This window comes from Bos taurus, chromosome 14 (assembly GCF_002263795.3).
Source record: "Bos taurus isolate L1 Dominette 01449 registration number 42190680 breed Hereford chromosome 14, ARS-UCD2.0, whole genome shotgun sequence".
Classification (NCBI taxonomy): Eukaryota; Metazoa; Chordata; class Mammalia; order Artiodactyla; family Bovidae; genus Bos; species Bos taurus.
Genome location: NC_037341.1, coordinates 6,649,985 through 6,674,724, shown reverse-complemented (window position 1 = coordinate 6,674,724; position 24,740 = coordinate 6,649,985). Strand labels below are relative to the sequence as shown.

Genomic DNA, 24,740 nt, shown 5'->3' with positions numbered 1-24,740 from the left:
CCACCTCCCTCCCCATCCCATCTCTCTGGGTCATCCCAGTGTACCAGCCCCGAGAATCCTGTATCATGCATCGATCCTGGACTGGCGACTCATTCCACATATATAATATACATGTTTCAATGCCATTCTCCCTCGCCCTCTCCCACAGAGTCCAAAAGACTGTTCTATACATCTGTGTCTCTTTTGCTATCTCGCATACAGAGTTATCATTACCATCTTTTTGAATTCCATATATGTGAATTATTATACTGTATTGGTGTTTTTCTTTCTGGCTTACTTCACTCTGTATGATAGGCTCCAGTTTCCTCCACCTCATTAGAAGTGATTCAAATGTATTATTTTTAATGGCTGAGTAATACTCCATTGTGTATATATACCATTGCTTTCTTATCCATTCATCTGCTGATGGACATCTAGGTTGCTTCCATGTCCTGGCTATTATAAACAGTGCTGTAATGAACATTGGGGTACACATGTCTCTTTCAATTCTGGTTTCTTCAGTGTGTATGCCATTCTATTTCCAGTTTTTTAAGGAATCTCCACACTGTTCTCCTTAGTGGCTGTACTAGTTTGCATTCCCACCAACGGTGTAAGAGGGTTCCCTTTTCTCCACACCCTCTCCAGCATTTATTGCTTGTAGACTTTTGGATCGCAGCCATTCTGACTGGCGTGAAATGGTACCACATTGTGGTTTTGATTTGCATTTCTCTGATAATGAGTGATGTTGAGCATCTTTTCATGTGTTTGTTAGCCATCTGTATGTCTTCTTTGGAGAAATGTCTGTTTAGTTCTTTGGCCCATTTTTTGATTGGGCTGTTTATTTTTCTGGAATTGAGCTGCAGGAGTTGCTTGTATATTTTTGAGATTAATTATTTGTCCATTGCTTCATTTGCTATTGTTTTCTCCCATTCTGAAGGCTGTTTTCTCACCTTATAGTTTTCTTTGTTGTGCAGAAGCTTTTAATTTTAATTAGGTATAGTGAGTATACTACCCAAAGCAATCTATGGATTCAATGCAATCCCTATCAAGCTACCAATGGTATTTTTCACAGAGCTAGAACAAATAATTTCACAATTTGTATGGAAATACAAAAAATGTCGAATAGCCAAAGCAGTCTTAAGAAAGAAGAATGGAACTGGAGGAATCAACCTGCCTGACTTCAGGCTCTACTACAAAGCCACAGTCATCAAGACAGTATGGTACTGGCACAAAGACAGAAATATAGATCAATGGAACAAAATAGAAAGCCCAGAGATAGATCCACACACCTATGGACACCTTATGTTTGACAAAGAAGGCAAGAATATACAATGGAGAAAAGACAATCTCTTTAACAAGTGGTTCTGGGAAAACTGGTCAACTACTTGTAAAAGAATGAAACTAGAACACTTTCTAACACCGTACACAAAAATAAACTCAAAATGGACTACAGATCTAAACGTAAGACCAGAAACTATAAAACTCCTAGAGGAAAACATGGGAAAAACACTCTCTGACATAAATCACAGCAGGATCCTCTATGACCTACCTCCCAGAACATTGGAAATAAAAGCAAAAATAAACAAATGGGACCTAATTAAAATTTATATATTTTTTAATTGAAGGATAATTGCTTTACAGAATTTTGTTTTCTGTCAAACATGAATCAACCATAAGAAATTTGATCTCTAGTTCCTCTCCTTTTTCTAAATCCAGCTTGAACATCTGAAAGTTCTTGGTTCACGTACTGTTGAAGCCTCGCTTGGAGAATTTTGAGGATTACTTTGCTAGTGTGTGAGATGAATACAATTGTGCAGTAGTTTGAACATTCTGTGGCATTGCCTTTCTTTGAGACTGGAATGAAAACTGACCTTTTCCAGTCCTGTGATCACTGCCAAGTTTTCCAAATTTGCTGGCATATTGAGTGTAGCACTTTCACAGCTGGATTTGAAATAGCTCAACTGGAATTCCATCACCTCCACTAGCTTTGTTTGTAGTGATGCTTCCTAAGGCCCACTTGAATTCACACTCTAGGATGTCTGGCTCTAGGTGAGTGATCACACCACTGTCGTTATCTGGGTCATGAAAATCTTTTTTGTATAGTTCTTCTCTGTATTCTTGCCACCTCTTTTTAATATCTTCTGCTTCTGTTAGGTCCATACCATTTCTGTCCTTTATTGTGCCCATCTTTGCATAAGTAACCAGATAATTTACATCTCATAGAATTTCAGATTGCAAGAATACTATTCAAGCCCTTTTTCTCTGTATATTTTCCATGGTGGTTTTGTCCTGAATTTAACTTATTTACAGACACAATGGATATTTACTGAGCACCTACATCTGCTGTGTGTGCAGTCACTGTTTCAAACTATATCTATAGAGTCCTTTCCCCCAGGGAGGACATAGTCTAGTGGGAAGGCAGACAACAGACCCTCCAACTGTGGCCTCATGATCAGTTCTTAGAGGATACAGTGGAAGCAGAAAGATGAGGACCCTACTCAACCTTTTTGGAAACTTTTGGTTCAAGAAGGGCCTTCTGCTCTGATTGAGTTGTGAATGTTGAACCGTCCTTGCCTACCTTGAATGGATCCCCTTTGATCATGGTGTACAATCCTGCTGGGAGCTGGCGTGAGGAGCTCCGCCCGTGGCAAAGGTCATGAGGAAGGACGCTTGGCAAAAGCAAAGGTGGGATCGAGCCTCAGGAGTCCCCCTGGATATTCTTGAGCATCTACCCCCAAAACCAGAGTCTACCTACTTTATTGCTTTGTGCTCTCACCTCTGACTTTACTGGGGGCTGTCCCCCACCACCATCTCTCTCTCTCTGATAAAGAGTTAACTCACAGCTCCAGTTAATAAAGTTCCTGGGCATTAGAAGTGTTTAAATTCAAACCCCTCAGATAGCTCTCTAACTCGCCTGACAAGTTTACCCGGACTCCTACAGCTATGCATACGATTGTTTACAGTCTCTCAGCTTCGAGAGGCACAGAAGCCTAAGACATTCAAATAGCTTAGAGCCTCTCAGAGAGTTAGAAACTGTCAGAATAAAACTAGTAAAAGATTTCATTGATGAGCCAATGCTTGCTGCCAAGTTTCCACATCCCCTGTATTGTATCCTTGAATGTGTATTAATTAATATAGTTGGTATGTAGAAAAAAATAAGTAGTGGCCTTGGTGTTAGCAACTTTAGACTCTTAAGGTAATAACTTCTTTCCTTTGTTGTAAACCCACTGCACTTCTGCCCTATAGGAATGCAACTTTATCTAACACCTTCGGAGGATGGCGCCAAACCTTAAAATAATTGCTCTTAGAGAAAATAAGTCTTATGGATTGACAAACCTTTGTCAAGAGTCATAAAATGTTAATAGGCCTTCTGGCCAGAAGATGATGTAAATCACCTAAGCCATTTGTATACGATAAATTTGCAGGAAAGAAACCCTGGTTTTGATAAGGATCAAAGACGCTGACTTTGCATGATTTCACACTCCCTATTATCTTCTATGTACAACTTATGGTATAAAAGCCCCTGTTGAAAATAAAGCTAGGGGCCTTGCTCACCGAAGCTTGGTTTCCCCATGTCATTCTTTTTCTCAATTTCTGGCTGAGTCTCCATCTGGAGCATGGAGGTCCTCTGCAACCATTCATTTGTCTGGGCTTCTAAGACCCACTTGAGAAGGTGCCTAAGGTGGGGCACCTTCCGCTATTCGAGAGGGCACCTGCAGCCTCCGTGGTCAGAGCTAACCTGATTTCACAGGTTATATTGATTTTCCACGTAAACCAAGTTACTCAGCCTCTTTTCTCTGCTGAATTTTCCTACTGAGCTATCCTCATTCTATTACTCTTTATATCTTTGATGAATATTTAAATAAAGCCAGTGTAATCGCCGATGCCGTCTCCCCTTCGAACTCCCTGGATCAGCTGGGGCTGGACCCCAGCACAATCCTTTAAAAAAAAACACACACAAAAGAAGAAGGGCCTTCTGTAGGAAGGCCTCATACTGAGTTTTGAAGGATGAACAACAGGCACAGTGCCTGGCAAGGAGAAAGCAAAGCAGGTATTTACATCACCTCTGAAGGGTGACTGGGAAGAAAGGAGGGAGGGAGGAAGGAGAAAGGGGAAGGATGGAAGGAGTAGGAAGACAAAATGTACTGCACTGAGAAAAAAAATCACTAGAGGCTTTCAGATTATTGATCTGGTAACAATTAAAACTGATCTTAGGCTTAAAAATATAGACTGTATATAGTATTTTTGTTATTAAAAATGGTGGCAATGTTCTATGGGGCTTCCCAAGTGGCGATAGTGGTAAAGAACCCACCTGCTAATGCAGGAGAGGTAAGAGATGTGGGTTTGATCCCTGGCTCAGGAAGATCCCCTTGGAGAAGGAAATGGCAACCCACTCCAGTATTCCTGTCTGGAAAATCCCATGGACAGAGAAGCCTGGCAGGGTCATCAGAGAAGTCCTTGGGGTAACAAAGAGTCGGACACGACTGACGTGACTTAGCACACAATGTTCTATGGAACAGGCAGGCTGTTTTTCCCTTTTCTTTCACCCTTTTCATCCACATAGCCCATCATGCTAAGGTCTTGCCCATTCTGTGCTTGTTTGTATGTCCATCTCCCCTCCAGAAGGTCAGCACCCGGGGCCAGAGGGTGTGTCTGTTTATCTCAGTAGACTCAGACTCTAGCAGTGTCTGACACAATAGCAGCTCCAACAGTTACTTGGCAAATGAGTGAATGAGCAGATGGTAGCCTGTCGAAGAGGGACAGGCCTCCAATGCAGAGGAAGTATCCAGAACAACTGGAAGGCTGTAGAGAGCGCAGGGCAGCCAGAGGTCCATCTCTGTCAGAGGCTAGTGTGCATAATGGGTGAAGGAAGAGGGAAGTCAGGTGAAAAGATGACTTTGAAAATACTGTTTCCTCAGGCTCGCCGTTACCAGCTGCACACAGATCGTGGTGCAAGCCTTTCTTGCAGGTGCTTACCGCCCTCTGTAACCATAAACTGGAGTAGTAGCACGTTGTGAAGAGTCTAGGCAACTTCCTGGGGACCGATCCCAGCCTTGCCACTTCCAAGCTGTGTGACCTTGCACAAGAAATGTAAACTGTCAATGAGGCAGTTTTCCTACCTGGAAAATGGAAATAAAAATGCCTATCTAATAGACTTGTTGGAAGGCTTAAGTGAAAAAAAAAAAAAAAAACAAAAAAAAAAACAAAAAAAACATTTAAAGTGATTCAAAGAGTTCCTTGATCATAAGTGCTTAATAAATGTTACTTATTGTTAATAGGTGATGATGATATTTAGATGATAGATAGATAGGCAGACAGATAGATAGTAGTGATAGGTTTCTGTGTGGTTAGTTGATTATGGCATATATAACCCTACTACATTATAAGAAAGGGTCAGAACCACTTCTTACCATTGTGGAGCCAGCCCAGCAAAATGTCTATTATGAGGAAGGTGCTCAAAGAATATAGATGAAAAGGTAAAGGTGACAGTATAGCTGGAGAAGTCGGCAGGAGACATCACCTGGAGCCTTAGAAACTGTGGTGAGGAGCTTGGACTTTTCCCTCAGGGCTAGTCTCAGGTTCCTGAAGGAAGATGAAATGATCTTATTCTCAGCATCACAGAGGCAGGACTGGAGGGAAGCAGGCTGGGAGGTCCCGAGTCATACCAGTTGAATAACTAATCTGGGCACTTCCTGAGGAGGCTTGAGGTAGGGGAAGCACAGAAGGGGAAAAAAAAAAAAGGTTTTCCTCTTGGGATTTTATCCCAACATCTCTCAATCACTACTTCCTTACGGAGAAAGCTGAGCTTGGAACTCAATTCTGCCAGTTTTTTCGTGGGAATATATAAGATACATGACGAGTAACACACATATTCTTGATTTGAATAATCATGTACAGATGTGAGAGTTGGACCAGTAACAAAGCTAAGTGTGGAAGAATTAATGCTTTCTAACTGTGGTGCTGGAGAAGACTCTTGAGAGTCTCTTGGACAGCAAGGAGATCAAAGCAGTCAATTCTAAAGGAAATCAACCCTGAATATTCATTAGAAAGACTGATGCTAAAGCTGAAGCTCCAATACCTTGGCCACCTGATGCGAAGAGCTGACTCATTTGAAAAGACCCTGGTGCTGGGAAAGATTGAAGGCAGGAGGAGAAGGGGATGACAGAGGATGAGATGGTTGGATGGCATCACTGACTCAGTGGACATGAGTTTGAACAAACTCCGGAAGGTGGTGAAAGACAGAGAAGCCTGGTGTGCTGAGTCCGTGGGGTCTCAAAGAGCCAGACACGACTTAGTGGCTGAACAACAACAATCGTAACTCCCTTATGGGGATAGCAGAGCTTGGAACTCAATTCTGACAGGGTTTTTATGGGAATATTTAAAATGCATGGCATGTGACACACATATTCTTGGTTTAATGGATCGTCAGCATGTATTACTCCCCTTTCCTTTCCCTCTTGGTCACTAGAACTCTTTTCAGTGCCCCTTCCCCTGCCCCCAACCAAACACACGCACTTAACGTCACTGACCAATATTTAGGGAAACAGAGCCTGCTCTTCTAATCATACACTTTTAAACATGAAGTTCAATTAGCCCTACTCAAAGATTTTTAGAAATAGAGAAGATCCCAGACCACAACTACTCCATAAACTTAGACACAGAGAATCAGAAAAGCAAGGTGCTTTCCCCAACATTGCACAGTTTGCAGGCTTTTGAGCTGGTCTGATTTATACCTCACTATTTTTTCTAGCTTCAGTGTTCTGAAAGTCAGCCCCATGTGCCATGGAATATGATTACCAACATCCAGGGATTTGTATTAAGCATATTCACAAACAGCAATGTCAGTTAGCCCAAGGTAAAGCAGAAGCTCTGCAGTGATAGCATCTATGATATGTTACACACGGATTGTGTGCTGGGCACTCGGCCACTTTATTTACGTTCATTCATTTCATTCTTGTTACTATTCCCAATTTACAGACTAATAAATCAAGTCTCAGAGAAGTAAAGTAATTGCTTGTGACATAATTAAAGTCCAGTATATTAAAACATGTAACAAGCTTCATTAAGTATTTATTGTTAGAAACATTTGTTGTGTGGCAGATAGTCTATTAGGTCCTGGACTGGTCTGACTCCACACCCAGCTCTGTCTTACTCCAAAGTCCTTGCTCTTCATCAATGCTCACCCACACAAAGCCTCGTTGAAAACAGCATGGATTGAATTCTCAGGCCAATTTCTCCTTATCGTTCTGGTTCTTCTGTATTCATATTTTTTCATTATTTTCTACTATATTTTGTGTGTGTGCTCAGTTGCTTCAATCATGTCCACCTCTTTGCGACCCTATGGACTGTAGCCCACCAGGCTCCTCTGTCCATGAGATTCTGGAGTGGGTTGCCATGCCGTCCTCCAGGGGATCTTCCCAACCCAGGGATTGAACTTGCATCTCTTGTGTCTCCTGCATTGCAGGCAGATTCTTTACTGCTGAGCCACCTGGGAAGCCCATATTTTAATATGATTTATTTCTATTTCCTATCCTATAGCATGTCAGATTTCAAGTCCATTTTATCCAATAGACGCTTAATCAAATCATAGCTATGCAAAAGCAATATGCAAGAATACAGGGTAGGAAAATGTAAAGATTAAAGAACTAGGATTTTTGCCCATGTGAGAGGATTAAATAGAGGGACCAGACTGAGGATGTGAAGGGAAGAGAAAATGACATTTAGCAAAGGCCCATATTGTGCTAGATGCTGTTCACTGGGGATTTTTATACATTATACTGGATTGGCCAAAACGTTTGTTTGAGTTTTCTGTTACAGAAAACCTGAACAAATGTTTTGGCCAACTCAATACATACAGCCCTCATAGGAGCTGTTTCTGGTGGAAAACAAAAGAGAGTTGAGGGCTCAGAATGAGTAGCTAACATAACTAAGTTTGTATGTCTACATACAAACTTAGTTTGTATGGTGAGTGGCAGAGTGAAGATTCCCTACAGTTCATCTGACCCCAAAACCTGAACCCTATTCAATGCATCACACCTTATGGCAGAAAGTGAAGAGGAACTAAAAAGCCTCTTGATGAAGATGAAAGTGGAGAGTGAAAAAGTTGGCTTAAAGCTCAACATTCAGAAAACAAAGATCATGGCATCCGGTCCCTTCACTTCATGGGAAATAGATGGGGAAACAGTGGAAACAGTGTCAGACTTTATTTTTCTGGGCTCCAAAATCACTGCAGATGGTGACTGCCACCATGAAATTAAAAGACGCTTACTCCTTGGAAGGAAAGTTATGACCAACCTAGATAGCATATTGAAAAGCAGAGACATTACTTTGCCAACAAAGGTTCAACTAGTCAAGGCTATGGTTTTTCCTGTGGTCATGTATGGATGTGAGAGTTGGACTGTGAAGAAGGCTGAGCACAGAAGAATTGATGCTTTTGAACTGTGGTGTTGGAGAAGACTCTTGAGAGTCCCTTGGACTGCAAGGAGATCCAACCAGTCCATTCTGAAGGAGATCAGCCCTGGGATTTCTTTGGAAGGAATGATGCTAAAGCTGAAACTCCAGTACTTTGGCCACCTCATGCGAAGAGTTGACTCATTGGAAAATACTCTGATGCTGGGAGGGATTGGGGGCAGGAGGAGAAGGGGACGACAGAGGATGAGATGGCTGGATGGCATCACTGACTCAATGGATGTGAGTCTGAGTGAAGTCCAGGAGTTGGTGATGGACAGGGAGGCCTGGCGAGCTGCGATTCATGGGGTCTCAAAGAGTCGGACACGACTGAGTGACTGATCTGATCTGATCTGATTACCAGAAAGCAACTAGATAAGGACAGGAGTTGTTCAGTTACTAAGTTGTGTCCAGCTCTTTGTGACCTCATGGATTTCCGCATGCCAGCCTCCTCCATCCTTCTTCTGGAGTTTGCTCAAACTCATTGCCATTGAGTCAGTGATGCCATCCAACCATCTCATCCCCTGCTGCCCACTCCTGCTTTTGCCTTCAATCTTTCCCACTATCAGGGTCTTTTCCAATGAGCTGGCTCTTCCCATCAGGTAGCCAAAGTATTGGAGCTTCGGCTTCAACATCGGTCCTTGCAATGTGTATTCAGGATTGATTTCCTTTAAGATTGACTGGTTTGATCTTCTTGATGTTCAAGGGACTCTCAAGAGTCTTCTCCAGCACCACAATTTGAAAGCATTAGTTTTTTGGTGCTCAGCCTTCTTTATGGTCCAACTCTCATGTCTGTACATGACTACTGGAAAAACCATGCCTTTGACTATACAGACGTTTTTCTGCAAAGTGATGTCTCTGCTTTTTAATATGCTGTCCAGGTTTGAGGGACAGGAGAGGAAACCATAATTCTAAGATGTTTTTAACCTGTAACTATTCTTAATCCTTAACTCTTAACTTTCTTAACCCTTTACTATTCTTTCACTCCCATGTTTGAAACCTGGACATACACTGTTGAAATTGGAAGGAGACTTAATGTTCAGTTGGTTTTAGGAAGGCCAATAGGTCTTTATCTCATGGTCAATGAAAAAGGCAACTCCAACTAACAACTTCTCTTCTGATTGATGGGATGAGAAGTCTAGAGCCCAGAGAAGTAACTGCCTTTGTGTGTTGTGGGTAATGATGACATGGATCCCAGGCATGTTGATTTGTTCCTCATCTCCACCAACATGAGTGCTGGTGTGAAAATAACCTTGACTTAGTTCACGTGGCTGGAAAGGTGATAGGATGGGAGAGGTTTAAGGATGGAACAAGCCTGGGAGAAAATATCTGAGATGGAGCTGTAGTTCCAAAACCAGATGAGGGATTCAGAATGGAGACTGAATATCCAGTGGCTAGAAGATTGGCTGTAAGAGAAAGCTCAAAGGACAGTCAGAGAAGATCCCAGGTACTGGGGACAAAGAAGCAAGATCCAAGGTCAAGGCAAGAATCGTGAGACAAAGCCAAGAGAGTAAGTAGGACTCAAAATGAGTCATGAAACCTTGGTACAGAGAGAAATTCAGTCCCAGAGCCAAGAGGGAGATGAATACTAACTGGACACCACACTGGTTATTTTGGAAGTCACTAACTCATTTAATCCTCACCACTGTTTTATGTGGTATCTATTCTAATCCTTTCTTTATAATTCAGGGAATTGGGGCACAGAGAGGTGAATTACTTGTTACACAGCTGGAACTGGGACCCTGATCTTCTGTTTATCAGTTCAGTTCAGTTTAGTCGCTCAGTTGTGTCTGACTCTTTGTGACCCCATGGACTGCAGAATGCCAGGCTTCCCTGTCCATCACCAACTCCCGGAGTTTACTCAAACTCAGGTCCATTGAGTCGGTGATGCTATCCAACCACCTCATCCTTTGTCATCCCCGTCTCCTCCCACCTTTAATCTTTCCCAGCATCAGGATCTTTTCCAGTGAGTCAGTTCTTTGCATCAGGTGGCCAAAGTATTGGAGTTTCAGCTTCAGCATCAGTCCTCCCAATGAATATTCAGGACTTATCTCCTTTAGGATGGACTGGTTGGATCTCCTTGCTGTCCAAGAGACTCTCAAGAGTCTTCTCCAACACCACAGTTCAAAAGCATCAATTCTTCCACATTCGGCTTTCTTTATAGTCCAACTCTCACATCCATACGTGACCACTGGAAAAACCATAGCCTTGACTAGATGGACCTTTGTTGGCAAAGCAGTGTCTCTGCTCTTTAATATGTTGTCTAGGTTGGTCATAACTTTTCTTCCAAGGAGCAAGCGTGTTTTAATTTCATGTCTATGGTCACCATCTGCAGTGATTTTGGAGCCCCCCAAAATAAATTCTCTCACTGTTTCCATTGTTTCCCCATCTGTTGGCCATGAAGTGATGGGATCAGATGCCATGATCTTATTTTTCTGAATGTTGAGTTTTAAGCCAATTTTTTCACTCTCCTCTTTCACTTTAATCAAGAGGCTCTTTAGTTACTATTTATAGTAAACCAACTTTCCACTATCCCAGTGGTTCTCTATTAGGGCAATTTTGTCTTCTTGTGGCAATTTTGTGATGACTGGTGAGACTTTTTTGTGGTCATAACTGAGCATTTCAACTGGCATCTAGTAGGAAGAGGCTGGGGATTCTTCAACATTTAACAAGACATCAAAGAGGCCCGCACCAACAGAGAATTATCTAGCCCCAAATGTAGGTCACACTCAAGTGGTAGGTGAGCCTTGTTCTGTACTACAGACCTCAGAAATGATATAGTTTGAAGCAAGACCTTTGTATTTGAAGTTATACATTCATTCATCCCTCACACATTTATTGAGTGCCTGCTAAGTTCCAGGAACTCTTGTTTTTCCCTGCTTTATTATGGTATCATTGGCAAATAAAAGTTGTACATATTTAAGGTATATTATGTGGTTTTGATATATGTATACATTGTGAAATAATTATCACATGAAGCTCATTAACATATCCATCAACTCACATAATTACCATTTTGTTTATTTGCGGTAAGAGCACAAGATCTGCCCTCAAATTTCAAGTATACAATACAATATTATTAAGCATCATCACCATACTGAATCTTAGGTCTCCAGAAGTTATTTATCCTGCATAACTGAAACTTCTACCCTTTGACCAGCATCTCCCGACTCCCCTCACCCTCCTGCCCCTGGAAGTCACCATATTCTACTCTCTGCTTTTGTAAATTCTACTTTTGGAGATTCTACATGTAACAGAGATCATGAAGGAATTGTCTTTCTGGGTCTGGCTTATTTCACTTAGCATAACACTCTCTAGTTTCATTCCTGTCCTTGCAAATAAGATTTCCTTCTTTTTTTAAGGTTGAATATTTTACTATATTTTATGTATGCATAAGCATGACTGAGCGACTTCACTTTCACTTCTCACTTTCATGCATTGGAGAAGGAAATGGCAACCCACTCCAGTGTTCTTGCCTGGAGAATCCCAGGGATGGGGGAGCCTGCTGGGCTGCCGTCTATGGGGTCTCACAGAGTCGGACACTACTGAAGCGACTTAGCAGCAGCAGCAGCAGCAAGCATATATAGCTATTGTCAAAAAGACAAAAGATAAATCTTGGTGAGGATGTGGAGAAGAGGAAACACTTGTATACTGTTCGGTGGGAATGTAAATTGGTGCAGTCTTTACAGAAAACAGTATGGACGTTCTTCAAAAAATTAAAAATAGAATGACTGTATGATTCCACAATCTCACTTCCAGGCATATATCCAAAGGAAATGAAATCCAGGTACTGTTTTAGACTTTGTGGATACAGAATTGAATAGAATAGTTAAAATTCTACCCTACTGAAATTTACATTTTAATGAGAATACAGACAGTAAATATATCAGCCAGCAAGTAGAGAGCATGGAAAGCCATTGTATCAAATGAGTTAATTTAATGGGACAATGTACAAGAAGGAGAGGAACAAGAACAGTCCTAGACCCTTGACTTTACAGGTTAGGAAAAGGAACAGAAGAGTGTGAGTTTCCTAGAAAACCAATGTAAAAAGAATTTCAGAAAGGAGGAAGTCATGTTTGAGATTCTGGCCTTACCTCCCCCTCTAGTGAGACAGATCACTAGACTTCCAAGAATCGAAGTTTAGTATTGTTCAGAGGCTCAGTGTTTTTTTTTTTTTTTTCCTCCTTAAATGGGGCCCCTGAATGTTATCATAAGAATAAAGTCAGTGAATGAATATGGAGTCTCTTTATAAATTGCCTTATGGATAACACAGACCATCATCATGCCCACCAGAAAATCTGTGTGCCCAGATTTGGTTTCATACATTTTTTTTTTAAACCATAACAGAATGAGACTACAGATGGGAACTGAAGGGATATCTTTTCTGATATGGCACATCTCATAGAGTGCCCAGAAACAACCTGGTAAGAGAGGGGTGGGGGCAGATTTTATTCATGTGAACTAGGATGCTTTGGCCAATGTTTTTGCAATTTTCTTCTAATAGATTTGCTGAATGACTTGTATCCTTGTCATTAGAGGAGAGCTAATAAGATATAATGGATATATATGTCTATATATCCAGCTAGATAGGGCTTCCCTGGTGACTCTTGGGTTGAGAAGATCCCCTGCAGAAGGAAATGGCAATCCACTCCAGTATTCTTGCCTGGGAAGTCCCGTGGACAGAAGAGCCTGGTGGGCTACAGTCCATGGGGTCCCAAAGAGTTGGACATGACTGAGCAACTCAGCACACAGGCAATGTAATCTAAAGTGGTATTGCATGGTCTCATGGGGGTTCTGAAGGGTGTTTCCTCAGAGGATATTTGGGGGCTTTTGGAAGGGGGGAAAATAGGGAAATGAATGCTGGGTAGGCAGCCAAAAATATACGACAGTCATATGGTAATGACTCATCCTTTGAATCTAGAAGGAAGGAGCCTTAAACAGCCATCCTCTGTTCTTAGAAATAGCAAATGTCTCTGTCTCACTTAACATGTGTCAGCCACCATACTGAGCACTTTACATATATTGATGCATTTAATCTTTACAACAACCTTACGAGGTATTACAGAGCTCCCTACTTTACAGATGAGAAAACAGAGGTTGAGAAGCTTCAGAGGTCACCTTACTACTAAGAAGCAGAGCTGGTGTGAACACGGAGTCTGTAGTTGTAACCACTATTCTGAGTCCCTTCTCATTATAGAGATGAGCTAACAGAGGTGCAGAGAAGTGACCAGGATTAGCCAAGCTGGGTCACTGGTTAGTGATGGAGCAAAGGCAAGCTTTCAGTTTCTCTGTCTTAGCAGCCAAAATGGTCAAACAGGCAATTTTTTAAAATAAAGATTTTAGTGTCCATCAACAGAGGAATGGATAAAGAAGATGTGGTACATATATACAATGAAATGTTATTCAGCTATAAAAGGAACAAAATTGTGCCATTTGCAGAGAAGTAGATGGACCGAGAGACTGTCACAGAGAGTGAGGTTAAGTCAGAAAGAGAAAAACAAATACTGTATAATATCACTTCCGTGTGGAATCTAGAAAAATGATATGTGCTAAGTCACTTCAGTCATGCCCATCTCTGTGCAACCCTATAGACTATAGCCTGCCAGATCCTCTGTCCATGGGATTCTCCAGGCAAGAATACTGGAGTGGGTTGCCATACCCACCTCTAGGGTATCTTCCCAACCCAGGAATCGAACCCGAGTCTCTTAGGTCTCCTGCATTGGCAGGCAGGTTCTTTACCACTAGCGCCACCTGGGAAACCACCCTCCCCCACCCAAAATCTTACAGATGAACTTATTTGCAAAACAGAAATAGTCACAGATGTAGAGAACAAATGTATGGATACCAAGGCGGGGGAAGTAGCGGGGGGGTATGAATTGGGAGACTGGTGTTGACATATATATACATTTGATGCTATGTATAAAATAGATGACTAATAATATCTACTGCATAGCTCAGGAAACTCTACTCAATGCTCTGTGGTGACCTAAATGGGGAGGAATCAAAAACAGAGGGGATATATGTAGACACCTAGCCGATTCCCTTTGCTGTACAGCAGAAACTAATGCAACATTGCAAAGCAACTATACTCCAATTAAAATTAATAAAAAATAAAAATTTTAGGCATTTTAAGGAAGTATATAAAGACATGTGCGTTCTCAGAAAGGAGAGGTGAATGGAGGGCCAGCCTCTACCTGACCACAAAATCCTCCACCCTGACAAGGCTCAAATGATGTTCCTCTGTCTTTCCCGTCCCTCATCCCTGGGCTACCCAGTGGGTGAGATCCTGTGTCCCGTCTGTCCCCTAGAGACACTGTCAGCTTGGCTTTTCTGGTTTCCAAAGGCTAAACACCCAGGAGAAACAGAAGTCTCTGCCTCTAACGTCCTGCGCATTAAGATTCCTGAGTACAGCTTCTTGAGCAATCTGGAGGCAATCATCCCCTGAATCAGACAGCCAGATAAGTGTGTTTCCCTCTGGAATCCACACAGGCTACAAAAGAATTAACGAGGACGAATTAAGGGTTGTCAGAGCTTGGGGAAGTCAAGCTATTTTCTACCCAGGAGCAATCTGTTAAGATCATAGAAATCTGGACAAATAACTGGAAAGCACATCTCAGGGAACAATTTTGGGCCACTGAGCAATACAGAGTGATTGTCTGGCTAAGCCTTGTTCATCCCTATTACTCCAAATCCTATTTTTGGCAGGTCTCTGCAGAACCATCTAGTCAATAACATCTCTCCACAGGGCCCTACACTGGGTCTGCCTGGGGAGTTAATACTCTTTCCTGTCTCTGATTCCCCACTCCCACTCTGCCCAGGGAAACGCTGAGATGAATTCTGCCATGAGCAAGCAAGGCATTTCATTTGACTGACTCAGGTTCATAATCAACAAAGAAGAATATGCACATCTATGCTGAGAAAATGCTGACAAGAGCGGAATTGCTTCCGTATCTTTGACCTGTGAAGTGTGTTTTTCTGATTGATCTTGGAACTTACATTTTTCACTTACCAAAGAGAGGGATTTTTTAAAAACACATTTGCAATGTTTAACAATTGAACAAAGAACATCAGTAAACTCCCTGGGCTAATTAATTTTTTTTTTTTTTTGCTCTATTGTTGGACATTAACCAAAACAATACATATGGATGGATACATGGATAAATGGATGGGTAGATGGCTGGTGGGTGGGTGTAGCGATGTAAATGCATTGACCTTGAGGCTCACAGAAGCATTGAAGGCTGATACTGAAGCAGAGAAAAATTATTCAAAGATTACTAGAGTTATTTTTTAAGATGTGCTGAGTGCTTGCTATGTGCCAGGCACTGTGTGGACAACTCTGGTTGGAGATTAATGTAAACACATATTTATATATAAAATAGATAAGCAGGGACTTCCCTGATGGTCAAGTGGCTACGATTCCACACTCCCATGGTAGGGGGTCCAAGTATGACCCCTGGTCAGAGAACTAGATCCCACATGCTGCGACTAAAGACTGACGATCCTGCATGCTGCAACCAAGACCCGGTGCAGCCAAGTACATAAGTAAATAAATATTTTTAAAATAAATCAAATAGAGAGCCAACAAGGACCTACTGTATAGCACAGGGAATTATACTTAAATTTTACAATAATATATAAGAGAAAAAAATGTGATAAAGAATATGTATCTATATATGTATATAAAGAACCCACTTGCCAGTGCAGGCGATGGAAGAGACACGAGTCTGATCCCTGGGTTGAAAAGATCTCCTGGAGGAAGGCGTGGCAACCCACTCTAGTATTCTTGCCTGGAGAATTCATGGACAGAGGGACCTGGTGGGCCACAGTCCATGGGGTCACACAGAATCGGACACGACTGAAGGGAAGCATGCACACACACACACACACACACAAAATTGATGCTTTTGAACTGTGGTGTTGGAGAAGACTCTTGAGAGTCCCTTGGACTGCAAGGAGATCCAACCAGTCCATTCTGAAGGAGATCAGCCCTGGGATTTCTTTGGAAGGAATGATGCTAAAGCTGAAACTCCAGTACTTTGGCCACCTCATGCGAAGAGTTGACTCATTGGAAAAGACTCTGATGCTGGGAGGGATTGGGGACAAGAGGAGAAGGGGACAACAGAGGATGAAATGGCTGGATGGCATTACTGACTCGATGGATGTGAGTCTGAGTGAACTCTGGGAGTTGATGATGGACAGGGAGGCCTGGTGTGCTGCGATTCATGGGGTCGCAAAGAGTCAGACACGACTGAACGACTGATCTGATCTGATCTGATATATATGACTAAATCTCTGTGCTGTACACCTGAAACTAGCACAATATTGTACATCAAATATATTTCAATTTAAAAATAATTATAAAAGAAAATGGAAAATAAATACAAGTGGGCCTAGACAGCTCTGCATTTGCCTGATTTCTTGCACCTACTACACTCCCCATCTCCCTCAGCCCATCTAGGGGTGGACAGTAACCTTAGCTATATGCCTTGTCTAACATCCATTCATTCATCCAGCAAATACTTATTGAGCATATATGATGTGCTAGAACGCCAGGAATAGACAGTGAATAAGAAGATAAAAGTACCTTTCCTTTTGGCACTTATATTCTAGTGGAGGAAGACGGACAATAGGCAAATAATCCTAACAGTTATAAAGTGAAATGAAGCAGAGTAAGTAGAGCCCATGGGCTGTGCTCATTGATTCAGTAAACGATTAGGAGCCCTGACTACACAGGAGATGCAGAAGAAAGCTGGAATTTCACTGGATTTCAAGGGGACAGAGGACCGTGTCAGTTCAAGTAAGGGCACATGGGAAGGTGTGGTCACTTCTGAGGCCAAGGAGATGGCATAAGATGCAAGAAGGTCTTTGAGATGCAGAAGATACTTAAGCTTGAGTCTTGAATTTGTTCTCTGGGCAGACACAGAAGGAGGCTGAATTTCAGGCTGAAGGATGTTCTAATCTGGAACCTCATGGCTCAAAGTGTGTTCTACAGACAAGGGGCACCAGCGTCGCCTAAGAGCGCATCAGAAATTAAGAGGCTGAGGCTGACCCCAGGCCCTGTTGTTTAGTTGCTAAGTTGTGTCTGACCCCATGGACTGTAGCCCAGCAGGCTCCTCTGCCCATGGGATTTCCCAGGCAAGAATATGGAGTGGGTAGCTGTTTCCTTCTCCAGGGGAATATTCCTGACCCAAGGGTTGAACCCATGTCTCCTGCATTGGAAGGTGGAGTTCTGTATCACCGAGCCACCAAGGAAGCCAACCCCAGACCTACTGAATCAGAATCTTCATTTCAACAAGATGCCTAGGTGATGTTCAAGCAAGTTAAAGTTTGAGATGCACTTTTCCTAACCAGTGTCTTTCAAAGTTGGCATTACATTAAAATCACCCAGGGAACTTCTAAAAATCCTATGCCCAGGCCATACCTTTTATCAATTGTGCCAGGATCTCTTCCTAGATGGCTCAGTGGTAAAGAATCCACCTGCCAATGCAGGAAACGTGGGTTCGATCCCTGGGTCAGGAAGATCCCCTGAGGAAGGAAATGGCAACCCACTCTAGTATTCTTGCCTGGGAAATCCCATAGACAGAAGAGCCTGGTGGGTTACAGCCCATGGGGACCTGAAGAGTCGGACACGACTGATCACACATGCTTCATACTTCTCTGAGTAGAATCAGACATCATTACTTTGAAAACTCCCAGGGTTAAAGACCTGTTTTGAATTTCTTCTCACCCTTGACCTGTGTGCTTTATCCTCTCCCCCAAAATTCAACTATCTCACAAAGACTCTCATTTGTGAACAAGAATTCTTCAAACCCAAACTCTGCAGATACGGCTGCCTTGGTCTGCACCCTCCCCACCCCCTTACTGGAGAGATTAATCAGAGAGAAGAGAACTTCCAACTGGCATGAGGGGGAGGATGTGAAGTGGATTTCCCTGCATGGTGACGGGTTGGCAGATCCGGCTGTCACAGATGGCTGGGCTGTAGCAGACACCCTGCAGCATATCTGACACATACGTGTTGGGCTTAGCATTCCTTCCTGAGCCAGAGCAGACGGATTTGGGTAGAGAGGACAGCGGGTCTTCCGAGAGAAGGAGAGCACGCTGTCCCAAGTCCTCGTCGACAACAGGCTCTGTTCTTGAGGAGCAGCCAAAACGCTTCTTTCTCACCAAAACTGAGTCATACTGCAAAAGCAAGAAGTGGAGCCAAGATGCAAACTTTTCTCAAGAACTTTCTTCCCAGAATGCCATCTTCTGCCATGTGTATCCTTTGCACCATTCCTCCCTTTACTCCACTCCTCCAACACTAAATCTGCAGGAACCACCACAGTCGAGGCAAGAAGGAAAGCTAGACTCCCTGGACAAGACTGTCTGGGCCTTGACTGGCAAGTAATCACTGTTATGTGTTGAAAAGTGATGCAAACCTCTGAATTGCATCCCTTGCCACATTGTAAAAATGACTTTCTTGTCAATTAATCCTCTGCTTATACTCCTGTCCCCATCCCCCGTTGTTTAAAGTTGGGGGCCAGGATCTACTGGCTCTCTAAAGAATGCTGCAATAGATAGGATCCTAGTTATTAAGTACTCAATTGATAGGCCAGTACACTAAACATTTGTATGCATTACTTTATTTAACCTTGCCCCTGTTGCTGGAAAGTAGATAGTGTTATTTTTCACATGATAGTTTTTCTGAAAATCTGTGGAATGGGTTGGTCAAATTTGCATCTAAGATATGAGTGATAGAGTGGATTCAAACAAGCTCTAGTCTGACCTTAAGCCTGTTCTCTTCATCATTCCTCAATAGTCTGTTAGCCAATGTCACAAAAAGACTCTTAAAGCTCTCTCACCTTGAAAATATCTTGATTCTGATAGCTGTAAGCTTGGTCCTAGGACTGAATGTGTATTTAATTAACCCTGCTCCAGGAATTCATTGGTGTTTTGCCATTAGAGGCTCAACCCCTTCTTGACCTCCATTTAGTTTGTATGCCTGGGAACTGAGGCAGAGGGTGCCACTAGAGTCTATCCCCTTAAACTTCTTTCCCGAGAGCAGGTCTGCAGATGACCACAGGGGAGACCGGGAGAAAAAGTGGAGGGGCTAGTTTGCACTGGTGTTGGTGATGGATATGGGGAGAGTCATGGGTGCACCACTTTATTGATGCAAGCTGCAAGTAAAAGTGTCTGGAAAACTGACAGTTGCTTAAAATGATTTCTATATTGGGGGAGCTTGAGGAGTAAACATTAAAGGAAATGATGCCTTGTAGCATCTTTTGTACTGGGGGTCACTGACCATGGAAATGGCATCGATAGCCCAGTATTCATGTGAGACAGGCTTGATTCAGGAAACCTCGTTTACCCTTCAATGTCCTTTCCTTGCCTCCTTCTGGGACACTCGGATGCTTCGGGGGTGACCTCATACAGAGACTGAGAAAGTGATTGACTGACTGATGTGTTTTACCTCCTAACTGCCCCCACAGTTTTTCCATGAAGCCTCAAATATTGTCACTACAGGCACAACTTGAGTTAGAAAGACAGCGTTGTAAAACAGAAAGATTTTGCTCCGTCATTAAAAATTCTATGAAAATGTGACATTTAACGAAGCATAGTATTCAGTTGAATATTTCTATAATTAGAAATTAGGGTTATTTTCATTTTTTACTACTTGAATGCTGCACTAATTTAGTACTTTTATATATACACATCTCTGTCAAAATCTATTATTATGTACTTAAGAGGGTGCTCTAGAAGTGGATTACAAGGTTAAAAGTCCTAAAGCTGGTGGAGATGTACACTGGTAAATTTATTGAAAAATACTTTCCTAAACTTTATAATTCAAAAAATTTTCAGGACTTCCCTGGTGGTCCTGTGGTTAAGACTCCATGCTTCCACAGCAGGGGGCTCAGGTTTGATCCCCGGTCAGGAAGCTAAGATCCCATATAACACAGCCCCATATTTTTAAAAAATACTTTGCATATGGGTTGCTGTTAAGCTAGGTCTCTCCTTTCCCCCCATCTGTGCCATTCATTGGCTTTTCATGCTTATATCCCCTCAGCATATTGGGTTACCTCTATTTCCTTATTAATTGTGATCTTGAGACTTCCCTGGTGGTCCAGTGGTTAAGACTCTTTGCTGCCACTGCAGGGGGCATAAGCTCGATCCCTGGTCGGGGCACTAAGACATGCGACAGAACACAGTCAAAGAGGTTTTAAAAAAAGTGATCTTTCCTGTGTGAGTCCATCGTTACAGTCTGATGTTATCCTTTAGAATTTTGCTACAGCCACCAAACATGTGCTCTACTCCTTCTAATACCGGGTCCAAAATAAAAAAAATTTTTTTTTTAATCTTTGGCTGTTTACCATTTCATGTGTGGCTTCCCTGGTGGCTCAGCAGAAAAGGAATCTGCCTGCAGTGCATGAGATACAGGTTCGATCCCTGGGTCAGGAAGATCCCCTGGAGAAGGAAATGGCAACCTGTTGCAGTACTCCTGCCTGGAGAATCCCATGGACAGAAGAGCCTGGCAGGCTACAGACCATTGGCTCACAAGAATTGGGCATGACTTAGTGACTAAACTACCACCACCACCATTTCATGTGAGTCTCCATAATGGAAAAATACCTCAATAGGGGGTCTTGTTGGTTCCTGGGGATTACCACTCTTGTATGTACTTTCCCTGCAACCCACTCACCCCCCAAATTTGTATAATATTATGTTGTAAACTATTTCTAGATAAGCAGTGATATCCACTGGGAGGAGATGATATTTAGGATATGAATGACAAGGCGGGTAAGGCATGTGCGCTCTAGGGAAGAGCCATGTCCAGGCCTCGCCTTCCCCCAGGCACAGGTTTGAGAGACCAAGGGGAGACTTTGGCAGAGAATTGCAAACGGGACCTTGAAGCCGTGGTGGGTGGAGCGGAGGGAGATACCAGCTGGCCCGAGCTGATAGGAAAGAGTGGAAGCAGCAAGGAGTGGGCGGATGCTGTTTCTGTGACATTTTCTTCAAGTGGTTTTCTTCCTGCTCTAAGATTTTGCTCTCCTTTAATCCAACTTAGAATTTGTTTTCCCATTACTGAGGATGTTATATACCATGTATTTGTTTATTCCCTTTCAGCTTACACCAGAAGGACTCCTACCTACTTCAAACACAGGGAATGTTTGTGTATCCATACATGTGTTCTTTATGAATTTGTGATCATGCTCAAGGTCAAGGTAGGAGGTCATTTGCATGTCAGTTGTGGAGCATTTCAGGAGACCAAGGCTGCCCCTGGCTCTTCTCTGTGTGATGAAGCAATGCAGAAGGGTCACGGCAGCTTTGCCAAGTTTGGTCAAAAGATGCCTCCTGTTGCTAATGAGCATGGGCTTGAGAGTCAGGAGACAGGGTTCAAATCCAAGCTCACCCACTACGTGACCTTGGGCAACTTCCTTTACCACTCCTGGTCTCCATCTCCTCATCTATATAACAAAGATTCTTTAAATGAGCCCAATGCATGTGCACTAAGTCACTTTAGTGGTGTCTGACTCTGTGAGACCCCATGGACTGCAGACTTCCAGGCTCCTCTATCCATGGGATTCTCCAGGCAAGAATACTGGAGTGGGTTGCCATGCCCTCCTTCAGAGGATCTTCCTGATCCAGGGATTGAATGCATGTCTCTTAAATCTCCTGCATTGGCAGGCAGTTTCTTTACCACTAGTGCCACCCGGAAGCCCCCAGTGAGTCCAGTAAATCCACTATTATGTTCATCCGATCAATGAAAGCAAGTCCTCTGCTATAGCAGAAGTTTGTGTCATCAGTCTGAAACACTCTTCCCATCTCTGTCCCAACCCAGTTCTTATGCTTATGAGACCCTACTTGAGTTCTCCCTGGTTCTGAACTCTGGAATTCTTCCCCTGTCCTGGGGGACTCACCTGCAGGTTTCTCCACCCCCGGATTCTCCCAGGCAGATAAATGTACCAATTCTGTGGAGCTAGAATATGAGTGGAGAAGGCAATGGCACCCCCACTCCAGTACTCTTGCCTGGAAAATCCCATGGACGGAGGAGCCTGGTGGGCTGCAGTCCATGGGGTCGCTAAGAGTCAAGACACGACTGAGCGACTTCACTTTCACTTTTCACTTTCCTGCACTGGAGAAGGAAATGGCAACCCACTCCAGTGTTCTTGCCTGGAGAATCCCAGGGACGGGGGAGCCTGGTGGGCTGCCGTCTACGGGCTTGCACAGAGTCGGACACGACTGAAGTGACTTAGTAGTAGTAGAGTATGGGTACCTCTGGCGGGATATGATAGGGCAGAGGAGTCCTGTGACTTGAGCAGCAGTCCAGGCATGTAAGGTAGAAAGTTTTCCTGTACTTCTCGAATCCTTTTTTGTTTCTCTGCCTCTTGCTCAGCCTACTGTTTATTGGAGGGTGTTTTGAACTCTTAGCATAGCTCTGGCATTTTAATGAGGCACAAACAGAGCAGCAGTCCGTTGGGACTAGTGTTAGGGAACACTTAGTCTCATTCTTTGTCTACTGAAGGCATCTTTCTGCCCCTCTTCCAGCCCTAAGCCCCATCTCCAGGGAACTCAGGATGGGAAGTCAGTGCTCTGATGGGTTAGATGCGGAGAAGTCAATGGGCCTCCTGGAGGCCTTGGGAGACCCACATTTTCTGCTTATCCATCTGATAAAGTTAGAGAAGCAGCAAATGCCTGGGCTCCTGAGATGAGGAGGCCTGGAGACTGAGCTGGTCATGTTCAACGTGGCGGAGGAGAAGGGGGTGGGAAGCCCAGATTATGACAGCTCATGGAAGCTACACTCTCCAAACCAGCCAGCCTGGTTATAGAGCTGATGCTTGATTTCCATTTCTCTGACTCCTATGTGTCATTTCTTGATTTATTTCAAACTCTGAGATTCCATAGTTATTATTTAATGCCCCCCCCACCTCAAAATCCTACATATAAAAAGTTTTGCTTGGAACAAATGGGCATTGGAATGATCATTTGGAGTCCAAAATAGTGCGGGGAGACATTGCTGCTGGCATGGCCGAGATGTTTCAGGTGTGTCCCAGAGGGTTTTCACCTGTGGTTTCCAGCGTCTTCTCCTGCGGGCATGCTCATGACCATCATGTGACTCTGGACCATAATCATTAGTGAGTCCTGATGCTCAGATATTGCTGGCTGATTCTGACTTGAGCAGGTACCAATGAGCCAAGCCTCTGCTTCTGGGACGAAGGGAGTTGTTTAGCCTGGGGAAGACCTGCCTCAGAACAGATAGAGCTTCAGTTTATGGACTTTTCAGCTGACAGTGGGAGGAATAACTTTTTGCTTCTTTTACTGTGTTTCTCAGCAAGGACCATAAGCCAGGACTTCAAATTGGAAAAGCAGATAAATTCCTTGTGAGCTCCAGAGGCAGTAATGTATGAAGGTTGTGCCCTAAATGTGGCAAACGGGGCTCATAATCAGTCGCTCCCCATGCAGACACCTGGGTCCAGCCATGGCTTTAGATTTCAGAGACTCAGATTGCTGCTCTTTCCGCCACAATTTGCTGGATATCATCAGAGATCCAAAAAACAGAAAAAAGGAGCAGGGTCCCTGTGACATAGGGTTTGTGTCAGCTTTTCATGTTGAATTAGGAAACAATGTGGTAACAGTTTTACAAATGTGATGGATGAGGAAGATATTTAAATGTTCTGTGTAAGGAACTTTCTCTGCCTAATTATTGTTTGCCTCCAGAGTCACAACAGGATTAACTAGTTGAAAATGTGCCTCAGATTTATTACCAAAGCAGGGGAGGAAAATGAAGAAGGTCATGGGGCGTCCCAGGAGCACAGTGGTAAAGAGTCAGCCTGCCAACGCAGGAGACACAGGAGACGAGGGTTGGATCCCTGGGTCAGGATGATCCCAAACATCATGAAAGATGTAATCAACAGGAAGGATGTGTTTTAGTTGTTCCTAGATGGTAAGAAGGCAATGGCACCCCACTCCAGTACTCTTGCCTGGAAAATCCCATGGACGCAGGGGCCTGGTGGGCTGCAGTCCATGGGGTCGCTAGGAGTCGGACACGACTGAGCGACTTCACTTTCACTTTTCACTTTCATGCATTGGAGAAGGAAATGGCAACCCACTCCAGTGTTCTTGCCTGGAGAATCCCAGGGATGGGGGAGCCTGGTGGGCTGCCGTCTATGAGGTGGCACAGAGTCGGACACGACTGAAGCAACTTAGCAGCAGCAGCAGCAGCAGCAGATGGTAAGAAATGGCAGGGATCAAAGATCAAATAAATCTAATACTGAAGGTGCAGAAGAGAGTGACTCTCAGAAGGGATTCCAGGTCCAGAAAGTACGTAGAGGCTCATT

The 24,740-nt window shown here is 43.3% G+C and overlaps 1 long non-coding RNA gene across 3 annotated transcripts in view; it reads left to right on the top strand.

Annotated features, from left to right (window-relative positions):
* Positions 1-20,806: 20,806 nt before the first annotated feature.
* The window catches only part of LOC132342175 (uncharacterized), a 44,253-nt gene continuing 40,319 nt past the window's right edge, over positions 20,807-24,740 (top strand). For all 3 annotated transcript variants that reach the window (XR_009490437.1, XR_009490438.1, XR_009490436.1), the window contains exons 1-2: positions 20,807-21,008; positions 21,529-21,626. This is a non-coding gene — a long non-coding RNA (uncharacterized lncRNA). The remainder of the gene's footprint in view (positions 21,009-21,528; positions 21,627-24,740) is intronic.